Source organism: Vulpes lagopus, chromosome 1 (genome assembly GCF_018345385.1).
Source record: "Vulpes lagopus strain Blue_001 chromosome 1, ASM1834538v1, whole genome shotgun sequence".
Classification (NCBI taxonomy): Eukaryota; Metazoa; Chordata; class Mammalia; order Carnivora; family Canidae; genus Vulpes; species Vulpes lagopus.
In genome coordinates, this window is record NC_054824.1 from 54,928,216 (window position 1) to 54,934,326 (window position 6,111).

At 38.9% G+C, this 6,111-nt stretch overlaps 1 pseudogene; it reads right to left on the reverse strand.

The window, feature by feature from the left end:
• Positions 1-1,210: 1,210 nt before the first annotated feature.
• On the reverse strand, positions 1,211-1,561 carry LOC121472783 (annotated as a pseudogene).
• Positions 1,562-6,111: the final 4,550 nt, after the last annotated feature.

Genomic DNA, 6,111 nt, shown 5'->3' on the forward strand with positions numbered 1-6,111 from the left:
TATCAACTACATTTATTTTGCACAGGGAATATTTAAAATAGGCTTAACACATTATACTAATTTTATTCCTTTTAAGAAACTGCATAAAGTGATGAATAAAGAAAAAAAAGTAGTTAGGGCTGGGTAGAGCCCTAGCCATTATATTTGTTTATAGCCTCACAAGATTTTTATAAATATTAAATAGGATAATTCATGTGAAAGTGACTAGCTTGCAGAGAGGAATTTTTGTAGATGTGCAGAATAATTTTCTTCCCCTTTCCAATTCTTATTTTCCTTTCCTTTTTCTTGTTCTTCTCTCTTTTTATCTTCTCCATTCCTTTATTCTTTTCCATTTTTTCCTCCTTCCTTATACTTCTTGCTTCTGAAGGGGAGCAAAATTTGCCACCCCAAAATGTATCTCTTTGTTATAAGGATCATCTTGAGCTGGTCGTTATTCTGATTTTTCGTTATTTTTTAAATTGAGGTGTAGTTAACATTGAGCTGTTTTTTTTTTTTAATAAATTAATTTTTATTGGTGTTCAATTTACCAACATACAGGAAAACACCCAGTGCATTGAGCTGGTTATATATAAGAAACAGCACACATAGGAAAAGCAGTGAAAAAGCAGCAAAAGTTACCCTTTTGTAAGAGACATTTACATTTATAAGGAAGATCTTCATTTGTAAGTGTTCCTTTCTGTACCAAGAGAAGGATGACTCACAATCTCTAGAACCTTTTATCAGTGGAGTAGGCAGAGACTTAAATCTGCGTAACAACCTTACCTTCTTTTACTATGCTTTATTCGAAAGCTTCCATAAATGGTTACCCACCCCCCAAACACCGTCTTTGTCTTTAGCTGGAGACGGTGTTTAAGGTGATGGCTTAGGCCATGTGGGGGAGTAACTCAGGTTCCTTGGGTCTTTCCCATGTATAAAGGAGGTATATGTGTTATGAATCCTCTGTGTTTCTCCTTTTATTATAGAGGGCTATCAATTAAGAAGTTACAAAGGTAGAGGAAAAATTATTTTTCTTCCCCCATATTTCTCTCAGATTATCCTTTTTTGTTTTGTTCTGAAGCTCCATGTAGTTCCTTTGAGAGCTTCAAGGCTTCAAGGCTCATATCGCTTTTTTTTTTCCCACTAGAAAAACACCCAGGACTTTATTATTCTCAATACAAAAGACAGGTCTTCGCAAGAGGAGGGAGTGAATTCTGTGGGAAGAAGGCCGCTACTAGCCAGTGATGAGTGGGTTCCGTAGGACCATGATGACCGAGTCCCTGTGCAGGAACATCTTGGAGATGTAGTAGTCCTTGTTAGCTGGCTTGGACTTCTTGCCCTAGCCACTCTTGGGGACGTTGGTCCACATCTCTTTCACATTCTGTAGCACCATGTTGCAGTGCCTGTTGAAGGCCTTGACGCAGCCCAGGAGCTTCTAGTTGTTGTGACAGTTGATGAGCACCTGGGTGTTGTTCTTGACTGACTGCGTGAGCACGGAAAAATGACCTGTGTTTAATTCTTTCTCCTCCCACTTCTGCAGCTCCTCTGGGGTCCTCTCCCTCTTGGGTTTGTTGAAGAGTCTCATGATGGTAGTGGCTGTGCTTGCAGGTCAAGGTTAAGTCCAGTAGGTAAGGCAACATCTCTGTGGAAGTTTTTCCCACACATTCTAGGATTCACTCTGGACTAACTTGGCATCTACTCCTAAATGAGTGTTTCAAGATATTTGGTGTACTCACTGATATACATTGAGTCATGTAGTGAAGAAGTGGAAATGTGTGGAGAGTGAATGAGATATTTTCCTTAAAGAAACTTTGGATCCTTCTACCAGAAGAAAATGATTGGATGCCGGATAATCAAAACCCAACAAATGCTCACTACGTTTTTTTTTCCTTTAAGGAGCTCACAATTTAGTTGAAGAGAAAAAATATCTGTTGCATCATATACAGAAAGAAAATAACGTAACTGAATTCAAGTTTGTATGCCCAATGCACAGTAATGGCAATCACTGAGACATCAGGTAAGTAGTAAGGAAAGAGTTTACTTGAGACAGCCAAACAAGAGACTAGAGGGCAGGCCATGAATCCATTTCTCTGAAGAGTTGAGGTTGGGTGTATTTAAGGATAAGGATGTTATGGGATATATAGGTAGAATGGAATATGCTGAATGGATATAGGGAAAAGAAGGGTGTCTTCTTGTATAAGCGCACACATTCAAGAATCATGTCTCTTCATGGGACGTATGCAAAAACTGGCAATGTAAGCATGATGAATGGGGAGGAGAACTTGGTGTGTGTTATTGCAGAGGTAACTGTCATTCATCTTGCTCCCTTCTGCACAGTCACAAACATTCTTCCTGGTTTGTTTGGGTCTGAGCTAATCTACAATACAGGCTCATACATCAATCAGATGAGCCAGAGTTAGGGTAGAACGGTCAAGCACTTGTTAATGTGTCAGTTTCAATAACTAATAAAAAATGTCAAGTAGAATTGCTGATAAATATATTTATCTTTATGATGATTTCTGTAGAGCAGCCACTAACTGTAATGGTTGTGAACACAGTCTAGAGCCAGAGACCCTGTGTTTGATTCCAGATCTTCCACTTGATAAGCTTAAATTCTTAAATTCTTTATACCACCGTTTTCACATTTATTCTAGTATCTTCCTTAACTGGCTATGAGTTAATACCTATAAAGCACATAGAGCCTTGCTGACATATAATAAGCATATAAATGTTAGCTACTATTATTGTTATTTGAAAGGACATCTATTTCAGTTGGAATAAGACTAAGAGAAGCTATGAGAAATAAGATCGTTCAAGTAGAAACAAACTGATGGCTAAAAGTATGAGGAAAGGTGCATTCATGTTCAAGGAACAGTATCCACAGAAATCACAATACAAAAACGTAAGAATGTACCTCTCAGAATCTTTGTGAAGTGACTTTCTCATTCTACTCCCTTTCCTTGATATCTTTTCACTTTATATTCCTATTTCTTTAGATCACTTACTTCCTCATCTTTCAAGACCCATTCTAGGTTAGGAGGTCTTTTTTTTTAATTTTTTTATTTATTTATGATAGTCACACAGAGAGAGAGAGAGAGAGGCAGAGGGAGAAGCAGGCTCCATGCACCGGGAGCCCGACGTGGGATTCGATCCCGCCTCTCCAGGATCGCGCCCTGGGCCAAAGGCAGGCACCAAACCGCTGCGCCACCCAGGGTTCCCGGTTAGGAGGTCTTATTGAAGAGAGGTCACTATCTAAAATTGTTGCCAGCCTCATCATCCAGATTTTGAATGGAAGATGTAATATTACCACAGGCCAAGTTACATTCCTTCCTCACTTCGTTAGTTCTCTCTTCCCAAGGATTCTGATGATTTTGTGTTTAGGTTCCATAGATATTCCTGAGTACTCATCTTGCTTGACTTCTTTGAATTATTTTCTCCTGCTAATAACCCAGTCACTTTCTTCCAGAGATGTTCCTTTTTCAATGTTATGGTGAAATGATCTATTCGAGTTGCTCCTGTATTGATGGTCATTCTTTCATAGTCTACTTTCAGGAGCCTCCTCTTGTGCTCTTATATATTAATGCTTGCTCTTCAAGTTCTTTCCTGGGCCACTTTCCTTTGCCCTTTCACTTTCTCCTGCAAACCAAGTATAATTCATGGGCTAATGGCTCTCAGATCTGTATTTCCAATATAGTTTTTTCTCCTGAGACAAATATCTGTGAAGGCATCTCCCAACATCTCCTATCTAATGTCTAAAGAAAATGAAAAATCATAGTAAACCTAAAATGGGTCTATTTATCTTCCCAACAAATCTATTTCTTTCCCTCTGCTCATTATTATCTACCTAGATGTATGGTCTTCAATCAGGTTTTCATCCTTACCTTCTTTGTATTATTAACTTTCCAAAAGTCTTGAGTCTATTCCCTTAACTACCCTAGAATCACAACCTCATCCTATCTACATCCCCTTGCTCCCCACTCCATTCTTGTAATTGCTTCCCAAATGGTCATTCTGACTCCAGGCTTGTTCCTCTCTGACCTATTATCCATAGCTTTTTTTCCTTTTTAATTGTCTTCCTAATGATAAAATTTGATTAGAGCATGCCCCTGCATGAGGTTATTCAATGGTCTCCTATTGCCTTCAAGGAAAATCCAAAATATTACAGGCTTCTTGACTTCATTTTTAGCCTATTTTATATTATTTCCTGTCTTGCCCTGTTTTTAGTCACTAAACCCTTTTCTGCCCTCTAGGCTTCTATGTGTACTGTTCTCTCTCTGCACTATTTTTCTTCCTTTCTTTGGTTAAATCATTGTCTTTTTGACCCTTTCTAATCCTTTGTTTCCATTTCACTAAACACACTGGATTTTCCACATGCTTCTGGTACCAATTTATTTTAGTCTCCTTTAAGAGATCTTTGTCTTCTAAGACCAAACACTTTGTTGTCCTGTCCTGGAATAATCAATGAGAACTTCATGATTCCCTAACTAGTCTTCTTCATCATCCTCTCCATTCAACATTCATCCTCTTTGGTCCTCTCCATTTCAAATGATTACCTTTCATCCACACAACTGTCCATATTAAATTCTGGGAATTATCCTTGATAACTTCTTTTCTGTTACACACATAGTCAATGAATCTCCAGATTTCCTGATTTTACTATCTAGATATTTCTCAAATGTCATCATGTTTCCCTCTATTGCTGCTCCCACTGGGTTTAGATCTTCATCATTTCTGATAACAATGACAAAAATAGCTAACACTCATTTTTATGGGATGGTGCTCTTCAGTGTTTTTATGGACTATTTTAGTTAATTCTCACAGAATTTTTTTTATTTTTTATTTTTATTTTTTTTATTTATTTATGATAGGCACACAGTGAGAAAGAGAGAGAGGCAGAGACATAGGCAGAGGGAGAAGCAGGCTCCATGCACCGGGAGCCTGATGTGGGATTCGATCCCGAGTCTCCAGGATCGCGCCCTGGGCCAAAGGCAGGCGCCAAACCGCTGCGCCACCCAGGGATCCCAATTCTCACAGAATTTATCTTTGAAATAATGACTACTATTTTTGTCTTTATGTAGATCAGAAACTGGAGGGTCAAAAAAAACGGATACTGGAGGGTCAGAGAAGTTTGGCAACTTGTCTAAAGTCACACAGCTACTCAGGGTTCATGCATTTTTAAAGGGGCTCTAAAATACAATGACAAAGAGTCCTTTGTTTTGTAGTGGTTGCCCTTAAAGTCAGATTACTTGTACTTAAAATCTTCTTTGCACTTTTGTCAGAATATGTCACATGGCCTACTTAAAATCCTGTTTCTAGATTGAAATCATTAAAAACATTTTCTGTGACTTTTTCCTGCTGGCATTGATGTTGCCTTTCAAAGTGGATTTGGGTCAAAGAGTAGTCATCAGCCACAGTCACTAAAGGCAGAACACTCTCTTGTCTCTCTTCTCTTTATACAGTGGCATGAGTATCCTTAGAGCTTTGAATCCCCAAACTCTGGAAGGGCTTCAGCAGGCTTAATATTTTGTTTTTCAGCCCACCTAAAGGAAAACTCAAACAGTGCCTCCACTACATAGCCACACTCTCATTTCCCACCTTATCCTCTCTAGCTCATTAGATGTCCACTGCTTGCCTCCCAAGCAGCTTTCCTAATTATGTCGGTGGCGCACAGCTTGTCTTCTTAAAGACTGTGTTTTGCACTCTGTTCGTGCCATTTCACTGGAGAGGAAATCTGCATCTGCGCTCCTATGGAAGCCATAAGGTCACCACGTGAAAACTTGGAGGGCAAAAAAATGTTGTCAGTAATGAGATCTCAGGCATTTGGAAAGTTCACAGGGTCCTTTGTACAACACTGAAGAATCCCTCTGTTTCCTCTGGTGCTGTTTCATGCTAATTTCAGAACACCAGCCAGTATAAGGCATCTCAACTCAAACTTCAGTTCACAGTGGAGCCCCTTTCATCCTTTTTTGCAGCAAGGCAGTTAGATTTATCTTGTTGATCTGTGGGAAAAAAAGGAATAAAAAAACACAGTCACATGAATATAACAGATGGAACAAATTGAAGGGATTGCTCCTACCACTTTTCAACCTTATTAAAAGGAGAAGGGAAAATTGTTTTTCAACGGGGCACCAATTA